Here is a 21,878-nt window from a genome sequence, read left to right as displayed (position 1 = left end):
TTTTCTATTGAGAATGGTGGTTCTGACTGGTTTTAATGGGTCCAGTTACACGAAATAAAAGTCCTAGGTGAAGATGGAAAAGAGTGAATAAAAATGAATTGATAACTAAACTAAATACAAGTCTAAAAAATTCTATTATCTAATCTATTTAACCCGGGTATTATAAATGCATATGTGATAAAAAGATAATGCTGTAACACTTCAAAATAAAGATTTTCAGTATATAACATTATTAATTGCAACTAAAGGATTTTAATTTGATTAAATAGTTAATCAAATTAAAGTTTAACACACTTACATATGAAATAGCGCTAAATCATTCAATGTACCAAAACAAATAGATCTACACATATCAATAGTGATTATGCTTGAACCTAAGAAAAACACAATACAAAGAACAATGCTTAAATCCAATATATGTGTGTGTGTGTGTGTGTGTGTGTGATTCCTTTTTAAAGATAAACGGAAAATACAGAGGATAAAAGTACCAATTCTTCCCTCTGCCTTTGCATACTTGAATCAAAATGGTTTAGATCTATTAATCAAATAAACTTGAGTATAATAGTGCAACTAAAGCTCTTTCTCTCAAAATTTTAGAGCCCTTTTCATGGATTCGAGAGCCTTATTTATAATGTATTTTAAAAGAAAAAATGGAGAAGCCAATCCTCCAATATTCTCTCAACTAAAGCAAAAACAAACTATGCATAAAATAGTAAAATAATTACATTTGAAAATAAAATCCAATGTGAGAGACTTCAAGCTGATGACGAGCGAGTAGCTTGTTGCCATAGTTTATAGACTTCTAGAAGGGGTTCCAAATCTTGAGGAGATCATGGCTTCATGTTTAACTGACAGTTGAAAACATAATTCTAAAGAAGTGGTGGCATGTGAGTTATTAAGTTAGTGTAGGTCTTTGGAACTCATAAATGACCATGAGGATTGATTAAAAACTACTAGTTCAACTCAAGATTAACCTTTGACAAAAATTCAAATCTTTTTCTTATCTCTATGCTTTCATCTACCCAAAATTTTTGCAATGTTTCAACTTCTGGCAATGTATCCTCTTTACACCTTCAAAGTAAATTTACCTCCAAAAGAGGTTGGGTGTTACATAGAGCAATGGAGCATGAGATCTTTCACATGTCATTTATGAGTCTTTTGGTTAAACAAAATTTATCTTTCCGATTTCCAAGAACTAGGGACCTGTGTGCCCCACCAATTCTGGGCAGTTTTGACTACATTCATTTATCATCTTCCTGCCATTCCAAGAGATCGCTAATATTTTGCTTGGCCTTGTCATACTGACTTTCCATGTCAACCAATTCATCGATCAATTTTGAGCTCATTTTTTCACAAAATATTTGTTGTTGTTTGAAAAACTAAGCGAGGAGTTGAAGGGCTTCATGTTTAAACTTAGTAACACTGAGAGTTACTGACTTTTTTTTCTACAAAATTTGTTGTAATGCTTTTACTTGATCATATCACTACTTGATTTCCTTAGAGTGCTGATCTTTGACTAACTCAACTTATTTTTTGCAATTTTGTTTGTGCTTGGGTCACTTGCTGCTCAAGTTGTTATATCTTATCATGCTTATCTTAAACAAATTGTCTGACATGATCGGCTCTGTCAATAGTGGCCAAAGCATACGCTCCTACATACTATGCCATTTCCTTGATTTCTTCATGTAGGGCTATTGAAGTACTTCTCTAGAGAAATTCTAAGGAAGTAGTATTTGCAGAAGAAATTTCTCTATCACCTTTCCTATTATTCCTTTATTTTTTCATAACTACTTTCTATTGTGGATGATATAATATTTCAATAGGAGGTATTTCTTCAACATTTAGTTGAATTTCAATAGTAGGGTGAGCTAGAATGACTTCAACATTGACCTGAGTATTCAAAGGAGTCTTTTCAAGAGGAACAAAGTGTGTAAGGGTAGTCTTTGTTGACTTAGGAGTAACGAGATCTGTTTGTTGAGTAGCATCTTAACTGAGGGGATCCTTTTGCTTGTTATCTTCACCTATTATTTTCAAATAGCCATCCCATTCCTTATTCATAGAAGTAAGAATATGATTACATGAACAAGACTACTCGGTAGAAGAAACTTGCATTGATGTAGAAATTTGAGGTGTTGCTTGTGATGTAGAGTTGTTAGTCTTTTCAACAAAGCCAATACCTTCGAGAAGCTTAAGAAAATGCATGGACAATGAAGCTAATTTGAAATCTATGTAAACCATGAAATGCTGAAATTTTTCTAGTGCCAATAGCATAGTTTTGAAATAAATTGATTCTGTAACAACCATGGTGAAAATTCATGTGATAAAAGTTAATAAAGGCAAAATAAGACCACAGTTAAGGGACACTTATTCCAAGCTGAATGTTGGGCAAAGATATCCTAGTGGACATCAATGGATATGTGTTTTGGCTAAGAAAAATTGGCAAAGGCTAAGGCAAAGGCATTAAAAGGAAAAAATGCGTTTTTGGACATTTATTTATGAAAATAAAGGAAAATAGGAGAAAAGTAAGGTGAAAGGTCACAGGTTGCATGTGAGAAGCAAATTGAAGGAAAATAATGGAAAATGAAGAAAATAGAAGCCTCATTAATAAAAAGGCTTCTGAGTATTAGTTGGTAACCTTTTTTTAGTTAAAGTTTGGAGCTCTCTCATTATTCTCTCTCTCACACTCTTGGTCACTTAGAGTTTTCTTGGAGCACTCTAGCTTTAGAGCAAGAAAGGAAAAGAAAGAAAAGGGAAAGGAAGGAAAGAAAGGATCAAGGAAAGGAAAGTAGGATCAAGTAGCTTCCACGGGAAAACTTACAGGTAACCTTTTGCATGTGTGATTTCCTAGCTGGTTTGGACATGCATGGATTTGCATGTTGGTGTATGGTTCTCTTCTTGTCGGTGGCATGGTTTTTATGGGTTATGATAGTGGTCTTCAGCCTAGCCATGTATTTTTATGGATGTCATGGTATGTTGGGATGTTTATCTTAGTTTTGAGCTTTGGTTTGCAAGATGGATTTCAGAATCTAGGGTGGAGGTGGTCTCAAGTTGCATTCCCAAATGCCTAGGAATCTCTTGACCAGTTTTGGCGGGATACATGGTAAATCCCGAGGGAGAAGTCTTGATTTAGGGCCTAGTGATCCGGTATTGGATTGTAGTAAAGCCTGAGAGACAAGGAGAAGAAAAAACTCTCAAGGATAGTGACAGATTCCGGATGGCATTCCAAGTTCGGTTCGGTTGTGATCGGAGCATTGGTTTTGGTGTGATCACAGTTTTGTGAGGGTGGAGGTGGTTTAACCTCTGGATTCCCTTGGTTGTTCTTGGATTGGTTTTTCTATGAGATCCCACGTTCATGCTTGGAATATGGAATGGGGATGACTGGCTGAAAGGCAGATTTGATTCAACTATTCATATGGTTGGGTGGTGCGTGGAAGTCCAGAACCTGGTCAGATTTGCCTGTGATTAATAAAAGTTAATTTCTCTTACTTTTTCACTTGTTTATATGTGGATTTAATGGCTACCATATCTGTAATATTTATATGGTTTTATGCTAGTTATAATCATGGTTATATGGTTGGTTCATGTCATGGTTATTTCATGTATTTAATTATGATTTTTAAATCGATGGATGCAAGACCTAATTGGTGATATAATATTTTAATGAGAAGGTGGTGATCCTTATGGTTATTTTTTATAAGTTCTTTCATTCATTTATGCTCTGTATTGTATCCTAGACCTGCAAGTTGCATTGATGCCAAGTGTTTGACGGAATGTCAGTCCTAGTTGGGGATGCTCAGGACTAATCCTAAGGTTGATTTTTTATTTGTTCATATTGCCATAATGTATTTGATGGATTCTAAAGGTTATAACAAGTTTTGGGTAGAGGTCGAGATTATGGGATAGAAAATTTGTTCAAATCCAGGGGACACTAGTACAGATCTAGTGGGAAAATTCCAGGGACACTGGTACATAGGCTTGTTAGAGAAAATTTGCCTTATGGTCCATGTATTGCCTATAACATGAGAGAGATCGTGGGGTTAAAAGGATTAATTCATCAATAGGACTTAGGTACATAATGTCTGAGTGGCTGACATGTCTCCTAAGGGTTTTGTTGCTTATGTGGATGGGTTTGTTTGATATGTTTCATTGGTTCCATTTCCTTAAGTTCACCAAGGAAGTTAAATCCCTTATGGTAGCCTCTCTCGTTGCATCTTTACCTCGATTGTCTGGTTTCTTGGGTGGACCTGGGAGGAGGGGGTGTTATAGATTGGTATCAGAGCATGGTTGCACTCTCCTTGGCTGAAGGTGCTTGGTCATGCATGCATGTTAGTTTCATGTGTGTCTCTTACACTTTCATTCCATGTGCTTGTTGCATTGCATCATGTTGATCATGATGGTAGTAAGGTTGTCGTGAGGAACTTGATGATTTCTTTTGTGGAATGCATCGTCAAAATTATATGACTGGTTACATGATTATATGTAGCTTGATTACATCCTTGTATGTTAATTTTCATTCTTAATTGTTTGATTACATGTATCAGCCTTGTAGGTTGATTACAAGAGTTGATCACTTATACTCGAATACATGCGTTTATGTGTATGTGTAGTTGATTATGCATTTTTTATGCATGTTGATAGTTGCATGTGGCAATGTTTACAATGAAGTAATGATTGTTGTCATGCATGCATTTTTGATACAGGCTTACATTGATGACTGGACCCTAACTAGAATGATGTTTATGTGTTGATGCATTTATTTGATATATGACTATATGTTGTTATGATTATGTTATACATGTATCGCACTAATTTGATGATCTTTTAGACAAGGTATCCTCCCCGAATTATGCTAAGGTACATTGGTTTATTGTGATTTGGTTTAGCTAACATAATATGCCTTGCAGGAAAGAGATCAGATGGCTAGAAATGTGGTAGACTACATAGAATCTCCCTATGCATCAGATGGGCAACATTGTGTGGGGCAATCTTCTAATTTGGTAGACACGTTAAGAAGCCTAAAGGAAGAAATAAGGAGTTTCAAAGAAGACAATGACAAAATCATGCAGGCACAAGGGAAACAAGCAGAGGTAAATGCAATACTACTTTAGAGTTTGTCAGGTTTGCAGCGATAGGCGTTATGGGAAAAATTTAGTGTCTTTTCGAATGACTAACCCCTAGACCTAGTAGCAAGTCTAGAACAACAGTTAAAGTAATTCCATTTCTTTTCCTATAGCTAACAGATAAAAGAAAGAGGAGCAAAAGTACCAACCTATATCTCTCACTCAATCCCTCTTCCCTTTGACCACTTTCACCACTCCCTTCCATACTTAACTCGCTTGAAAGGTACCTGCACACAAGCTGAGACAGAAAACCATCAAAGCATACATATCGATCTGTTAACTAAACATATTATAGAATCGAAAGTACAATATACATCACATGAACACATCAATGGAAAAAGCATAGAACTCTTTATGCATAGAAGGAAATATTACAACCCATGTAGATGCATGTCCACTTCAGCGTCATCCTTCCAGCTTCAAACCCTTCTCTCTTCATGTAAACAACAATTTGACATGATAACATTACTCTCTTTACTAATCAAATCCAAGCAACATTTCCTTAGCTTAAGAAGTTCCAACCTTAGACTAGCCTTGAATGCCTAGTCCTTTTATAGCTGAATAGAGGAGGTTAAGCCATTAATGGCCCTCATGAATGCTTTGCCACAATTGGAAAGTGGTTCCATCGAGGAATGGATAATGGATTAAGGTTCATTCATCTCCTTCCTCATCCAAAAGTGAGCCCAATCGTTCTATAAACCTCTAGAAGCATCCATTGGATGAGGAATTCAATGGATCTTGCTCATCGCAGGTGATACAAAGGCCAGGTGCTATGCATGGCACCCAAACAGTGTAGTTCTTGCCATTCATTGCAGCCATATAGAAGGCCACCTGTGATGATCTCCTTAGGGACATTTTTTGGATGAATGGTGTCATGAAACTCTTGGGAGGAAAGCATGATGTAGGTTAACTTCATTAGGGAATGAAAACAACTGAATTAGGGTTGATGGACCCTAATAATATCGATCTGGAAGTTGGGGTTGATGTGCCCAAATTTTCCTATAATAGATGCCGCCCAAAGCATGAAGTCAAAAATAACCATGTCAAGTGAGATGCTTTACCACTTGGAGAGAAGGTTTCGAAGCGAAAGGTGACCTACATCAGTTACAATACAAATATCATGATACTTTTACCCCTAAAGCATGAAGTCAAAAATAACCATGTTGAGTGAGATGCTTTACCACTTGGAGAGAAGGTTTCAAAGCGAAAGGTGACTTGCATCAGTTACAATACAAATATCATGATACTTTTATTTTTTCTCATAATCTAGCTGAGGGAAGGCATACCCATGCTCATCTTTATAAACTTTCATTACATGTACAAATATAGTCATCTATAGATGTAGATCCATGAATGGATGAACATGAATGTAAGACCATTGTACATTTGATATAGTACTCCTAAAAATATATATCGGAGCCCGGATGGATGAAATTAGATCCAGGGTCTTCAATCTCATCCAATCTTTCACTCAAGTACAAGTCTAACCATGTGAATAAATGATCTAAAGTCGAACATGGAGAGACATCGTATGATTACTAGCCAATGATGTAAGCTGCTAACAAACATGAGAGGAATCACCAATAGTGATAATGACCCTCAAGGTACTGTAGTACATTTCGCAAGGTGTGAATAAATTATTTGATGTCGAACACCATATGAAGTCTTCCGGTCGAAGGCCAATGACGTCAACCTATCGCCAGAAGTGAGAAACCTGCCATTGATGTATGCAAGCCTCAACGTACTGAAGGGGTGTTTCTAAGTTAGCTTCAAGGATGATGTGCTGATGTCGAGAAATGAAACATAGACTGACGACACAAGGTTCAGGAATGGCAGACATGAAAATGAAGGTTTACAATATTGTAAAGGATGAAGTTTTGAACTAAATGACTTCTCTTGAACATATCGGTGACATTGAAGTGAATTGGTAGCATTGACACAAAACAAAGTGATGGATGTTATGATAGACCAACGGTGTGATAACCATCAAGATGAATGACCCAACCCACATAGTCACGGTGATGAGGTGAAAGTGTCATGTTCAAGAGCGACCTGCTACCATAAAGTGCTCCCAACTTTTTCCATTTTCCCCAGTCATTTCTGACCAGTATCTCTTTATTTTTATCAAGATTGATGAGGATAACATATGCTTGTTGTATAATTTCACCCTTCAGGCGAATCCATTGCTATTTGATGTTTTAACAAGTCTAGCGAAGGTGAAACTTGGTCTTGTCTAGATGGACAAGTTTGTCGCTATTTGATGTTTTTAATGAGTTTAACGACAAAGATAACTCGGTCCTTTTCACATTTAGAGAGTCTTAAAAGGGACTAAAAGGGAACTCCACAAGTTCTTTTTTGTAAATTTGTCTCTCAAGTCTGAAAAAGCATAAAATTATACAAGAGAGAACCTATTGATCATGCTTGATCAACAAGTACCTTCTTCGTAGTTAATCTATCTCAGCCCGAAGAAGGGGTAAAACTATACTGAGTAGATATCGATTCTAATCCATTAACGAGCTAGAAATGACAAGCGCTCGACAATATTTTCATGTTTAGAGAGTCTGAAAATTGCTTAAAGAGGACTCCACTTTGAGGAATGAGTGGTGTCTAAGGTAGCAAATGGTTTCGCTGATGTTGGAACTTCTCAAAACGTGCTGATTTATGTGAAGAGGCTGGCTAATAAGACCACTCATTGCAACTGTTCCTCAAAAAGGGTAAAACAACCAAGTGAAAGCGTATGATTGGCGTAAGTGATGGTGGCGATGGGATGAAAACAACCAAGGCTCATTTGATGAAAGAGGCTGATAAAATGGCAATCACAAGGGTTAAAATGGAAATGGGTTCATTTTTAGACAAGATTGAACCATAGGGAACTATGCTTGGATTTAGTTTCATGTTTACACAAGCTTGAAACAAAAAACTATGCTTGGCTTCAGTTTCATTTTTACACAAGCTTAAAAAGAAAAGAATATGCTTGGATTCAGTTTCATTTTTACAAAAGCTTGAAACAAAGAACTATGCTTGAGATATGTTTTACATGCCCCCAGCATGATGAAAGGGAGAGTCTTCTGTAACCATATGGAAGTCTCTGCGGTGAAGCAAGACGGTTATCCAACACCATTTTGGCTTCATCCAGATAGATAAAGGTGAATGGGGTGATTCCCTTCACATAACCTATAGGGAAACTTAACTTTACCACTAGGTGCATGCCCCCCCAGCTTCATTACATTCACCTAAGTAGACTACTCGTGACTATCAGGTGGATGGAATGAAGGTTATTTTACGAGATCAAGTGAAAGACTCGACTGGGGCTTTACGAGATCTAATCAAAGACTCAAATTGGAACTTGGGACCTTGTCTCATTTTTAAATGAGCTTGACACAAGACAAGAAACTTTGCTCAGATTCCTTGTTTCATTTTTTAACAAGATTGACACAAGACAAGGAACTATGCTTAGACCCTTGTTTCATTTTTTAAACGAGGTTGACATAGTAAAAGAACTATCCTCATTGACCTGTGTCATTTTTTACTGTGGTTGACACAATAAAAGAACCATCCTTGTATCCTTTGTTTCATTTTTTAAAGAGGTTGACATACTCATTGACCTGTGTCATTTTTTACCGTGTTTGACACAATAAAAGAACCATCCTTGTATCCTCTGTTTCATTTTTTAACGAGGTTGACATAAGACCATGAACTATCCTCATATTCTTGGTTTCATTTTTTAATGAGGTTGACACAAGACAAGGAACTATCCTTGACCCCTTGTTTCATTTTTTAACGAGGTTGACACAAGACAATGAACTATCCTTATTAGTGCCTAAATCTACCTTAGGCTGAGAAAGGTAGGATCTAGGGTAACGTCAAACCATGCTTAACCTGGTAGCTAGCCTACTAGGTCGGGAGAGGGCTCTCTCCTTGTCAATCTTAGGAAAGTATGATCAATGAGGTTTGAGATGACTAATGTGAAGACTGATTTCAGGCTAGGTATATGCTTAGAGGAGTTTGATTGAATTTAATTTTGGTTTGCTGGCTCAAATGTGAATGGCAGATTTGGGTCTGGGGAATGGACACATTCTCGCAGAGATCTCTATGGGGTGAGGTAGGAAAATGGTTTAGTACTTAAAATTGAGTGAGATGGAGAGCTCTAAGACTAGTGAGGAGTTATAGAGGGCATGAAATTCTTAGGGATCCTCTTCAAACAGCGGAAAACATAAATAACTAAACAAACCCTAAGTAGAGCACTGCAACATCAATGAATTCTACCTTTATCCTTGTTTCATTTAGTTAATATGAATAGAGAGAGATGATGGCATACATAAACACATGTAAACTTGCATTAAAAAAGGAAAAAATATACCAAATCAAGTCGCCACAAGAATCCCACAAAGTACTGCAAACCCTGGTCTATTCGTTTGCCAAACTACAAAGATGAATGTACAATAATGCTCAAAGCATTCACAAGAGTCCAACCTTTACAAATGACTAAAAAACTACTAGATATAGGCAAAAAACAACTCATGCTAGGATTTCGAGGTCAAATTCATGAGTTTAGGAGCTATTTCAACAAGATCTAAACTAAGAACTAAAAAGCAGGCAGTGGAACAACTTGCCTCTAAAACCTAGGAAATTGATTCATTCAGTTTCAAACTACGTTTTCATGATGTATCTACCCCCATGAGTGAAATTTTAGCATATTTACATCAAATTCCATCAAGTTATATCAAATTACATCATGAGTTTGACCATGACAGAGAGAAAAGTCAAACTAAGAAAACTAGGTCAAAAAACAGAGTTTTTTGGCAAAAAAGTCAATTTTCCATCCTATGCGCCACGCCTCTATCCTTGTGCGTTGCGCCTTTTTGCAGCTGATTTTGGAGGCCTTCGCGTGCACCAAATTTTCTCCAAGTGGGATTTTTGGAAATTTATATCTATCTGGTTTCTAGAACAGGTGGAATTTCTGAATTTGGTGTCCATTTGCCCCTCCAAAAGTGAGTTCTCCCAACACTGCTTCCTGTGTGGCCAAAAAGGTGCAGAAAGGGAATTTTTGAGGTGTTTTTTTACCCTTTTGGAAGCTCAAAATTTGAAAAAGTTTCTTGGCCATTTGTGGGCATTCATATTTTTTCCTGAGGAATCCAAAAATGCTAAGTTTTCCTCCAAAGGAGGTCCCTAGAAAAAGTGCGCGCCAGGTGGCGCGACACACCAGGCAGAAAAACCTATGTTTTGCTCCAAAAATTCAAAATTGACAAAAAGTATCCCAAATTTCTTGAAATTTGGGCTGAGTGTCCTGCATCAAGTGCTATGTTGGGATAAGGAATCCTCAGCCAAAATTTTGAGCTTGTCTTGCTCTTTTCTCTTCCTCAAAGCTTTCCTCAACTTTGCCTTCATAGTCCTAACTCTCGCTTTGCAAACTTTGTTTCTCGCCAAATAGTGATAGGCCATGTGCCTCAGCATATTTTTCTATTTTTTGGCCTTCTCCAGCATATTTTCCAAGTGCATGTTTTCCCTTTCAAGCCAATATTCACGATCAGCTTCAATTTCTTGCTCAAGTGATGTTAACTTGACTTTCCTCCTCCTGGAAGCTTGACGGTTTTCTCTTATGTTTTGGAGCTCCATGATAGTTTGATGGTCCTCTAACTATTTGTTTTCTTTCTTGTTTGTCATCTATAACATCCTCGTGCATCTTCTCTTTGCCTTTGCTTTGCTTCTTATCATATTCATATTCACTATCTCTTTCCATTGTTTTTCCTTACTTTTGAAAAATGTGATTATATATGAATGGTTTGTGGATAATAGTATGGAATATGATGGAGGAATGGAATGGGCAGAGTGTATGGGGAAGGGAGTGTGGAAATGTATGTATGAACAGGGTTTAGGGAGTGAGTAGGATAAGTGTGTATGGTTTTAGGGAGAGTGTGTAGGGTTTAGGGAGTGAGTAGGATAAGTGTGTAGGGTTTGGTGATGTGAGTAGGGCTTCTATGGTTTTTAGGGAGTGATATGGTTTGGGGATGCAAATTAGGGTTTGGGAATAATGGGAATTAGATATTAGGGTTTTATGGTTTTGGGTATGGTGGGGTAGGATGAGTGGAAATGAGAGAGGAAAAGGAAATGAAATTTGGAAAATTTGGTGGAGGGGAATGTGAAAATGATACAAGGGAGCAAAACAACAACAATGACAAAATTGCAAACCTTAAACAATTTTTGTAATGTAATTGTGCAACAAACTAGGGTTTGATCTTTCACCTATCAAAACACCATCAAAGATGACAAAATGTCTTGAAATGGAAAAATGGGAGGTTTAACTTACTTGAGGAATGATATTTGCAATATTTGGAGCTTTAGAAGATCGATTGCAAGAGTTTTTTTGGCTTGGCAGACTGGTGCGCCGTGCCAACACCTAGGTGCACCGTGCCTACTTCAGACTCACTTTTGACAACCTTCCCAATGTCCAAATTGGGTGCACGATAGCTCGTTGGAAATATATTTGTGTCTAGTTATCGTTTGACTCATCAAGAAAGTCATTTGGCCAACCAAGCTAGGAGAAATCTTGATTTTCCCAAGGTCACTTTAGAGGTGCATCAATTCTCCTGAGGCAACTGTATTTTTGAAATATCTCTAAAACCATAACACCTGTGTAAAAATTGAATGAGGTTTTTCTTTCTTTGCCTATGGTGGAAAAAAACCTCTCTTATTTTTCCCAAATTCATCATTTATTGCTCAGAAACATCATTGGAGTAAAACCTATCCCAATGTGTGGAACATTGGATTTGTCGAAATGAAGTGAAATGAAGGGGATAAGGGGCTTCTAAATTCTTGAAAAAAAAATTGGAAGTAGGGAGGGATGTTAGGAAGTAGGGGAAGTGGAATTTCAAATATTGAGTGAGGGGAAGGGGTCAAAAAGGGAAAAACATAGGCCTAGCCTAGAAAATTGTCATATTGTAGCAAGAAACTAGGGTTTGTGCGAAAATGAGGAATTTGAGGGATATCAATGATGGGAAGTGTTTAATAAGGTACATTAAGGATATGGGAAGGTATATGAACATCATGATACAATTTTGGCTGATGATTTGACCATCCAAGAGAAATTACCTTCAAAACACTAGGAGAGGGGAATGAACCTTACCTAGGCACAACTGAAACATGAACAAGGTGTAAAATGACCCATTGGAGCTTGACATGATGATGAAAATCCTCTGAATGATGGTACACTCAACTGAATGGTGACATGGACCAAAATTTGGACAACTTTGAAAGGAGTGAAAACAAACCCTAGGCCTAATACCTAGTGACCAAATTTTTCTTGAGGACTCACTGAAATGACAAAATTTGACCTTAACATCCTAAAAACACTTTGTAAGAGCATATTTAATCACTGGTGGAAGGATTCAAAGACTGACACTAACAATCCTCATATGAGCTGTTTCATTTTTTTTAATGAGGTTGACATAGTAAAAGAACTATCCTCATATCCTTGGGTTCATTTTTTAACGAGGTTGACGCAAGACCAGGAACTATCCTCGTATTCCTTGTTTCAACTCTTAAGGGATCATGAAGGAGAGATCTAGTTCCAATTCCCCCAGTACATGTTGTAAAGCATCACTGAATTGATCATCAGTCGATCAGGCATGGAACAGATTGCCACATAATTAACCCATGGAAGGGATGATACCATTGGTAAAAAAGGACCAATTAGGGAAGATGGTTGACTAGGAGCCATATTTGGACTGGGAAATGAAAGCTGGTCAATGGTGACAATTTTTCCTTCATGCGGGAAACAAATCACTCAAAAGAGTGTTGAAACAATAGCTCCCATTCCATAAACATGGTCGTGCCCAAGAAGTAAATTGTAATCTAATGGGCCTAGGACTACCATCACGTTCAGATAAACGGTTTTTCCTCCCAAAGTAATAGGTAATAGAGGGAGGATCCCTAATGGTTGACTCGTTCCTCTGTTAAAACAAAATAGATTCTGTGTAACTAGCATAAGCGGTGGCGAGCCAAGCGCTTGCCAAGCAGTTGAGGAAAGGATACTCACTGATGCACCTTCATCTATAATAGTGTCATATACAATCATATTACAAACTTGTACTATGATTTGGAAAGGCACATAAGAAGGAAGGTGGAATGCTGCTAGTCGATTCCAATCAAAGGAAGTGACTAGACTACTTGGAGGGGGGACCATAGAAACAAGAGGATTAACCCCTTGAGTTACAGGAACTAGAAGATTTTCCTCTTATCTTGATGGAACAGGAGGACTACCCCCAAGCTCATTTGAATATGATGAAACAAAAAGAACTTGAGTGGTATCATGTTCACCCTCTCTGGGAAAGGTACAATTTACTGAAGGTGAAATCGGGTCAACTTTTTCCTCGACCTATTGATTTGGATTGGGTATAGACTCATTAGGTTCAATTTCAGAGAGAGTCGGCTTGACCAACAGTTGATTTTGGTTAGTCAATTCATCAACTAGTGAAGGATTTAGGGAAAGTTTCCTATAACTAGATGGAAATCATTGTGGTGAAGCAGGATGGTTATCCAACACTTTCTTGGCTTCATCTAGATAGGGACAAAGGTGAATGGGGTGATGCCCTTCACATAACCTACATGGAAACTTAACTATACCCTTCTTTACATGAACTTTACTATCACTAGTTGATGGTATGTCACCAACATGATCTCCAGAGGTTGATGACACGGGATGATGTGAATGAGAAGACCATTCTTCTAAGATCTGAGGAATACAGGATAATTTCAAAGAAGATGGTCTCCTGCACAAAGTTTGCATGGATATCAAACTTTGTAAGGCTTAATGGATGGTTTCTCATCATATTTTGCATTCAAAGCAATGGTTGCTTGGTTGCCCCTCTGCTAAATTTTCTTCTTCTTCTTCTTCTTCTTCTTCCATTTCTTCTTCTTTTTAGCCACCTGGTTACTAGTACCAATACTTTCACCAGGAGAAGAGGAAGAAGGGGAGGAAGAAACAAACGAGGAAGAAGGCAAAGGGTCAACTTTAGGATCAATTGGAGGTTGATTTTGTCCAGTTGGAGGTGTACTATTGCAGATAAATCACGACATTTTGAACCAAAGAGGTTGAAAATAACCATACTGGCAAGCCAATGGTAAATCCCGAAAGGGACAATGTAGCCATATATGTAGCACCAATATTTCCAAACAGAGGAAAAGGACTAGGATTCCCATTAAAAGGAATTCCTTGATTGGTGGACTCCGGATTTGTCGCCATATGTTTCAACCTAAGATCAACTAAAACACAAGCTTGAAGGGTGTTATCCGTGATCAATTAATTTTTGTGACACTAGAACTTAACTTTGCTTTTTCATTTTTTAAGAGTTGAGAAAAAGCAAAAGATGACTCTAGTCGCTTTCGTTGTTTAATGAGCTTGAAAGGAAAAGCGCTCGGATGGACTTCTTCTTTTAAGGAGTTGAAAAGGAACAAAAGTGACTACTCTGGAGATACTAAGCAAAAGGGTTTACCAAACTAATCACAAAACTGCAATCTACACCTTGGTGTAAAATTAAAGAGAAATTACCAAGGATTTACCATACGGCAGTCAATCTTCCCGAATATTGTGTTCGATGCATTGTGATAGGTAAGGCGGCAGACTCGATTTCCTAGGGATAAAGGATGTAAGCCTATTGGGGTCTCCCACTATATACACGACGGTATAGGGAGCTCAAGTCTGTACTAGTACTTACCGGTTTAGAGAGAAGGAATCACCCAACCTCAATGAAACGACAACCACTAGGTTTTAAGACGCCGGAATACGTCTCTGGCCTAGACACCTCTAGATGTTTGCATTAAATTCCAATGCATTTTTAGGTTAATTGAGGTTAATTTTAGGTTGATCTTGCTTAAAATTTTCCTTTGGGTTTCACCACGTGACTCTTTCCAAAATTCCTAAGAATGCAATTAAAATGAGAAGCACTCTCTCCATTCAGACAATGAAAAACCTAGCTACAAGGGAAAGAGCAAACAAGTACTTTTTGGATCAAACAACAAAGAGCACTCACTAATGCTTTTCCCTAAACATTCCTTTTAAGCACACACATTCAATATCCTAAAATTCAATTACATGTATTTATTTTTCTTTTTAGTTCTCCTTAATGTGAATTATGCACTAAAAAGAACAAATGCACAATGATTCAAAAGCTTTTTTCACAAAAATGTTGCTTTACGACAATTTCACTTAAAGATAAAGGAAGACTAAACAAGACTTTTAACTTTAAGAAAACGAATATTTTCGACACTTAAACGAAAATATGAATCAGATGCACAAGTAGACCAATTGATTATTTTAATGAAGGAATATTTTACGACACTTTGTATTTTGACAAAACAATCGACTGAAACTTCTTTCGACAATGGATTGCAAATGATAAAACAAATACATAAACAAACATTTAACAATCCAGACTAAATCGGGTTGAAACAAGGAAACAAAGACTGTTTTCAGAGATAAGACCTCATCTAAATCCAAGAATCAATTCAAACAACTAAAAAATGACTTAAGGTTTCAGCGCCTAGATGGGAAAACTGATCCTAAAGGAATCATCGCAGGTCAAAGTCAGGGACAGTGCGATGCATAACATTGTATCTATGCAGACGGTGCAATGCATAGCACCCTGTCACTTAGAAAGCTGCAATGATTACAGAATGCCAATTTTATGCTCAAAAATTGACTCAAATTTCAGTAAATTGAACTTGAATTCGATGATAAAAAGAGGGTAAAGTATGTCAAAGTGTTCTAAGAGATTGATTAGCTATTATAAGGGATAAAATCGATCCCCAGTGGAGTCACCATTTTATTATGGGAAAATTTAGTGTCTTTTCAAATGTCTAACCCCTAGACCTAGGAGCAAGTCTAGAACAACAATTAAAGTAATTCCATTGCTTTTCCTATAGCTAATAGATAAAAGAAAGAGGAGAAAAAGTACCAACCTATATCTCTCGCTCGATCCCTCTTCCCTTTGACTGCTTTTGCCACTCCCTTCTGTACTTAACTCGCTTGAAAGGTACCTGCACACAAGCTGAGATAGAAAACCATCAAAGCATACATATCGATCTGTTAACTAAACATATTATAGAATCGAAAGTACAATATACATCACATGAACACATGAATGGAAAAAGCATAGAACTCTTTATTCATAGAAGGAAATATTACAACCCATGTAGATGCATGTATGATTCAACATCATCCTTCCAGCTTCAAACCCTTCTCTCCTCATCGAAACAACAATTTGACATGATAACATTACTCTCTCTCCCAATCTCATCCAAGTAGCATTTCCTTAACTTAAGAAGTTCCAACCTTAGACCAGCCTTGAATGCCTGGTCCTTTTATAGATGAATGGAGGAGGTTAAGCCATTAGTGGCCCTCATGAATTCTTTGCCATAATTGGGAAGTGGTTCCATGGAGGAAGGGATAATGGATTAAGGTTCATTCATCTCCTTCCTCATCCAAAAGCGAGCCCAATCCTTCTAGAAACCTCTAGAAGCATCCATTGGATGAGGAATCCAATGGATTCATTTGAAAAATTTGATGGATCTCGCTCATTGCAGGTGATACAAAGGCCAGGTGCTATGCAAAGCACACAAATAGCATAGTGCCTGCCATTCATTGCAGCCAGATAGAAGGCCACCTATGATGATCTCCTTAGGGATATTTTTTTGGATGAATGGGGTCATGAAAATCTTGGGAGGCAAGCATGATGTAGGTTAACTTCATTAGGGAATGAAAACAATTGAATTAGGGGTTGATGGACCCTAATAATATAGATCTAGAAGTTGGGGTTGATTTGCCCAAATTTTCCTATAACAATAGGGACCACTTCAGATCAGACATGGACATGAGGAAAAAAATAATGGGGCATATGGAAGTAGGTCTCCTAGTAGACACAGGTCGAATAGATCTAACACCATTAGAGATGGTAGGCTGTTGGACACTCTAGATAAGAGAGGTGATAGACATAGGTAATTTTCGAGTTCTAGTTCTCACAGACATCATGATCATCATCATTATCATCCTTACAGGAGGAGTGATAGGGGATACTTGCTGGATATGTTTAAGAAAGAAAATCCATGTACCTTTGAGGTAGAAATGAAGAAATTATGGGATGCAGAGGCATGGTTGCTTCGTATGAAAAAATTCTTCCGATTGTATGATTATTTAGAAAACATGAAAGCAAAGATATCCACTTTCAATATCAAAGGTGAAGCGAATATTTGGTGGGAATACATGAAGAATACCAAAGGTATACATGAGGAGGATTTGACTTGTCATGCATTTGAAAGTCCCTTCAGGAAGAAGTACTTATCGTAGAGGTACTATGATGACATGTTGAAGGCGTTTTATGAGTTGTGAATGGGTTTCATGACAAAGGACAAGTATACTAGCAGAGTTTTGAAGTTGTTGAGGTATGTGCCTTACCTAAAGGAGGAGAAGGCCAAGGTTTAGAGATTCATTAGTGGACTGCCAATTGCATATAGAGACTAGATATAGTTCGATGAGCCTAGATCATTGGAGGAGGCCATCCAAAAGTTGAAGCATTGTTATGAGCAGTCAAAGGGAAACATTGAGCCTAAGCATGACTTGAAAATAAATGAGAAAGCTAAAGGAAAAATTCCACCAAAGAGAGGAATACCTCTAGATGCAAGTGAGAAAGAAAATACAATTCATTGCAAGAGATTCGATACAATCGAGAAGGGACGTGGAGAGCAGTAAGCTGGAAGCGGTGGTAGGGAACCATTGCACTGTTGGATATGTGGTAAGGATCACCGTAAGAGGGATTGTCCATAGTATCAGAGTGGTGGTAGAACCCAGACCTATAGTGCTCAAGAGGTGCATACAACTGATGATGTTGATCATAGCATTCCTTGGATCTATGCAGTTGTGGACAATAGGTAGGAGGATCATCAGGCATCGATCATTGAGATGGACGGAAAGCTTTGTGATCAAGTTGTTTTTATTTTGATTGATCTTGTATCTAACTATAGTTATATTAATCTTAACCCGGTGGATAAGTGTGGTTTGAGAAAATAAATGCATGAAAAATCTTGGTTGGTACAATTGGCTATAGGTACAAAGAAGCGAGTTCACCACTGGGTGAGATCTTGCACATTTGAGCTAAATGGTATGCATACAACAACAAATTTGAATATATTTCCATTGTGATTATATAGTATGATTTTGGGTATGGATTGGCTATACCTTCACAGAACTAAAGTGGATTGCTTCGACAAGGCCATTAAGTGTGTGGATGATAGTGGAGAAAAGAGGACTTTGTAGGGGAAGCAGAAGCCTACATCAATGAGGATGGTTACCGCTATGCAGGCTAAGCATATTTGAAGAAAAGGTTGTGTGATGTTTGTAGTGCACATTTCTAGTGATAAAGGTAAGGAAGTTGAGGATGTAGATTGGTTAATGAAGTACCCAATTTTGTAGCAGTTTTAGGATGTATTTCCTGAGGACATTACAAAGTTTCCACCTCACAAGGAGATAGAATTTTCTATTGAGTTGGTGCCAAGGGCAGCTCCAACATCAAAATCACCTTACATGATGAGAACATCTGAGTTGGTTGAGTTAGAGTTGTAGTGAAAGGAAATGTTGGACAAGGGGTACATTAGGCCGAGTGTATCGCCTTGGGGTGCACCAATGTTGTTCGTGAATAAGAAATATGGTACTCTTAGATTGTGAATTGACTACAACTAGTTGAGCAAAGTGACCATCAAGAACATGTACCCTTTGCTAACAATTGATTATTTTATTGATCAGTTGAACGGATCAATAGTGTTCTCTAATATCAACTTGAGATTGGGATACCATCAGGTATGCATCAAGGAAGAGGATATCTTTAAGATTGCGTTCAGGACTAGGTATGGGCATTATGAGTTTGTTGTTGTTCCATTAGGTTTGACTAATGCCCCTGCTACATACATGTGTTTAATGAATAGTGTGTTGTGTCCTTATTTGGATAAGTTTGTTATTGTATTCATTGATGACATACTAGTATATTCTAAAAATGAGGAAGAACATGTTGATCATTTAGCAGCAATGTTGAGATTGCTAAGAGAGCATCAATTTTATGATAAACTTAGCAAGTGCAGCTTCTTTTAGACTGAGGTACATTACTTGGGGCATGTTGTCTCCAAGGATGGCATAGTAGTAGATCTAGAGAAGATAAGGGATATCATGGAGTGGGTAGCTCCTAAGAATGTGGATGAGGTGATATCATTCATGGGATTGGCAAGTTACTACAAGAGGTTCATCAGGAAATTATCACACATTGAATATACTGTCACATCATTGTGGTGGAAAGGTAATAAGTTCAAATGGACAGAGGAATGTGAGGCTAGTTTTGATCAAGTTAAGAAATTGTTGACAAATGCCCCAGCACTAAAGATTACAAATCCAGACAAGGAGTATGTAGTATGCATAGATTATTGCAAGAGAGGACTTAGAGGAGTTCTCATGCAAGAAGGACAAATAGTGTGCTATGAGTCATGGAAACTGAATGAACATGAGAAGAACTATCTGACACATGATCTTGAGCTAGCAACTATCATACATGCATTGAAGATGTGGAGAGACTATCTTCTGGGCTGGAGGTTTACATTGATGAGCGATCACAGTGGCTTGAGGTATTTGTTTGACCAACTGAATCTAAATGCCAAGCAAGCTAGATGGTTGGCTACCCCTAGTGAGTTTGAATTTGAGATCAGATACATCAAATGGAAGGAGAATTGTTGTAGGGAAAAGTATCCGACTCGGATGACCCTAACCCACTCTAAGGGTGACAGTTCCTTAGCAACAACTGTAAAACAAACTAATGAAAGTTTACTTCTTTATGAAAGCAAAAGAGAATGGAGGAAGCACTAACCGTTGCCTTGCGCTTAATGTCGAATCCAAACTCTCCTCTTTGGCCGCTTGCTCCTAGCTCTTTGTTGTTCTGCTCACCCAGCTGCAATGAGATCCTGCACAATAACAAAGAAGGAAACTACAAGAGGCATGCAATCATAACTGGTTCATGGATTAGTGTAAACCAAACATGCAATCATCACAATACATAATTGAAACAAGAGCACATAGAAGAACCTCAATAGCTTTTATTAATGAAGAAATAAAGGTTCTGAGAGGATTACAACCATTGCAGGCTCCAACCTAGCAACACCTCCCAGCAGAAAGAATTGCCCTTCTTCACCTCTCTCAAACAATCACCCAATAACTCAAGAATGAAACCAACAGCATATCATTACTTTGCACAAAATTCCAGCCTCCTGAGCTCATAGGAGAGAGCTCAATATATAGATGAATTGAGAAAGGATGAGTCAGCTTGCAACTGATGTGTAGCTGCCTTGTGTCCTCTCTTTCTTCAGTTAATCTTTAGTTGATCTTCAGTTCTTGAGTCCACTTGGAGAACCTTGCTTCCACTTGGAGAAACAGAGCCTCTGACTCATCACAAGGCGAAATCCCTGATCCAAGTGTCATTTTTGGAAGATTCCAGAGCAATGACTCATTGTGCCACTTGTCCCATCTCGCTCAGCGCAGGTGGCCTTTGTTCCACTTGCTTTGCAACGCAGGTACACCATGGAGCAACTGAGTTTCAGCGCAGAAACCTAGTGGAGCACCTACTTTGATTTCAGGATTGCTTGTTTTTGAGTGTTTTCAGGTGGAGAACTGATCTGAGAGTTGTTGGTTTGCTAACCTTGTTCCTCTAGGGGTAGGAACATCATGTTTAGGGAACTTTGGATCCCTTGGATTATTGACAATTCATGCTTGTTGTTGTAAGGCACAAAATTGTCTATAACAGATGCCCCCTAAAGTATGAGGTCGTTTATCGGGTGAAATGCTTTATTGAGAGGATTCGAAGTTCATTCAATCTGCTGAGAAGTGTCCTGTAATAACATACAATACAATACATTATTTTTCATACATTTTCATGATCTAGCTGAGGCGGGCATTCCCATGCTCAGCTTTATAAATACATTTTGGTACATAGAACAGACGATCGTCTGATTGTAGACTGATAATTCTCTGCTGAAATTATCATCCTTTGAGAAGGATGATCATCTGCTGTAATGATGTACATATCAAATGTCTTTATGTCCTGAATATATATCGCAGCCCGGATGGATGAAACTAGATCCCGGGTCTTCAATCTCTTCCGATCTTCACTCGATGTACAAGTCGATCCATGTGAGAATTTCTTGAAGTCGAACATGGAAAGACATCGCTTGATTACCGGTCAATGATGTAAACCGTTAACAAGCGCGAGAGGAATCACCGATAAGGATGATGACCCTCAAGGTATGGCAGTACAATCCACATGGTGGGAATAAAGGACTTGGCGTCGACCACCATGCAAAATCTTCTGGTCGAAGGTCATTGATGTATACCTGTCGCCGGAAGTGAGAAACTTGCCATTGAGGCATGCAAGCTTCAAAGTACTGAAGGGTGTGTTCCTAGATCAACTCCTTGGATAATGAGCTAATGTCGACAAGGAGTGATCCGTCAAAGGAGGGCCTTAATGAATCCCACATCAGTGACACGGAACGGAGCTAATGATTGTGATGAGGTGAAAACAAACTGTGATGTATGATTCAGGGTGGCGGTCATGAAGTGGATGAAGGATAATGTATGGTAGTGGATGGGACGCGGTTGACTCTTTGCAGAACCACATCTCTTGAACATATAACGACACTGATGTGATGGATTGGTAGCATTACCCCAATTGTGGATGG

This window comes from Pinus tabuliformis, chromosome X (assembly GCF_031772625.1).
Source record: "Pinus tabuliformis cultivar Carrire ecotype Pingquan chromosome X, CPIR1, whole genome shotgun sequence".
Taxonomy (NCBI): domain Eukaryota; kingdom Viridiplantae; phylum Streptophyta; class Pinopsida; order Pinales; family Pinaceae; genus Pinus; species Pinus tabuliformis.
This window is presented reverse-complemented; position numbering follows the sequence as displayed.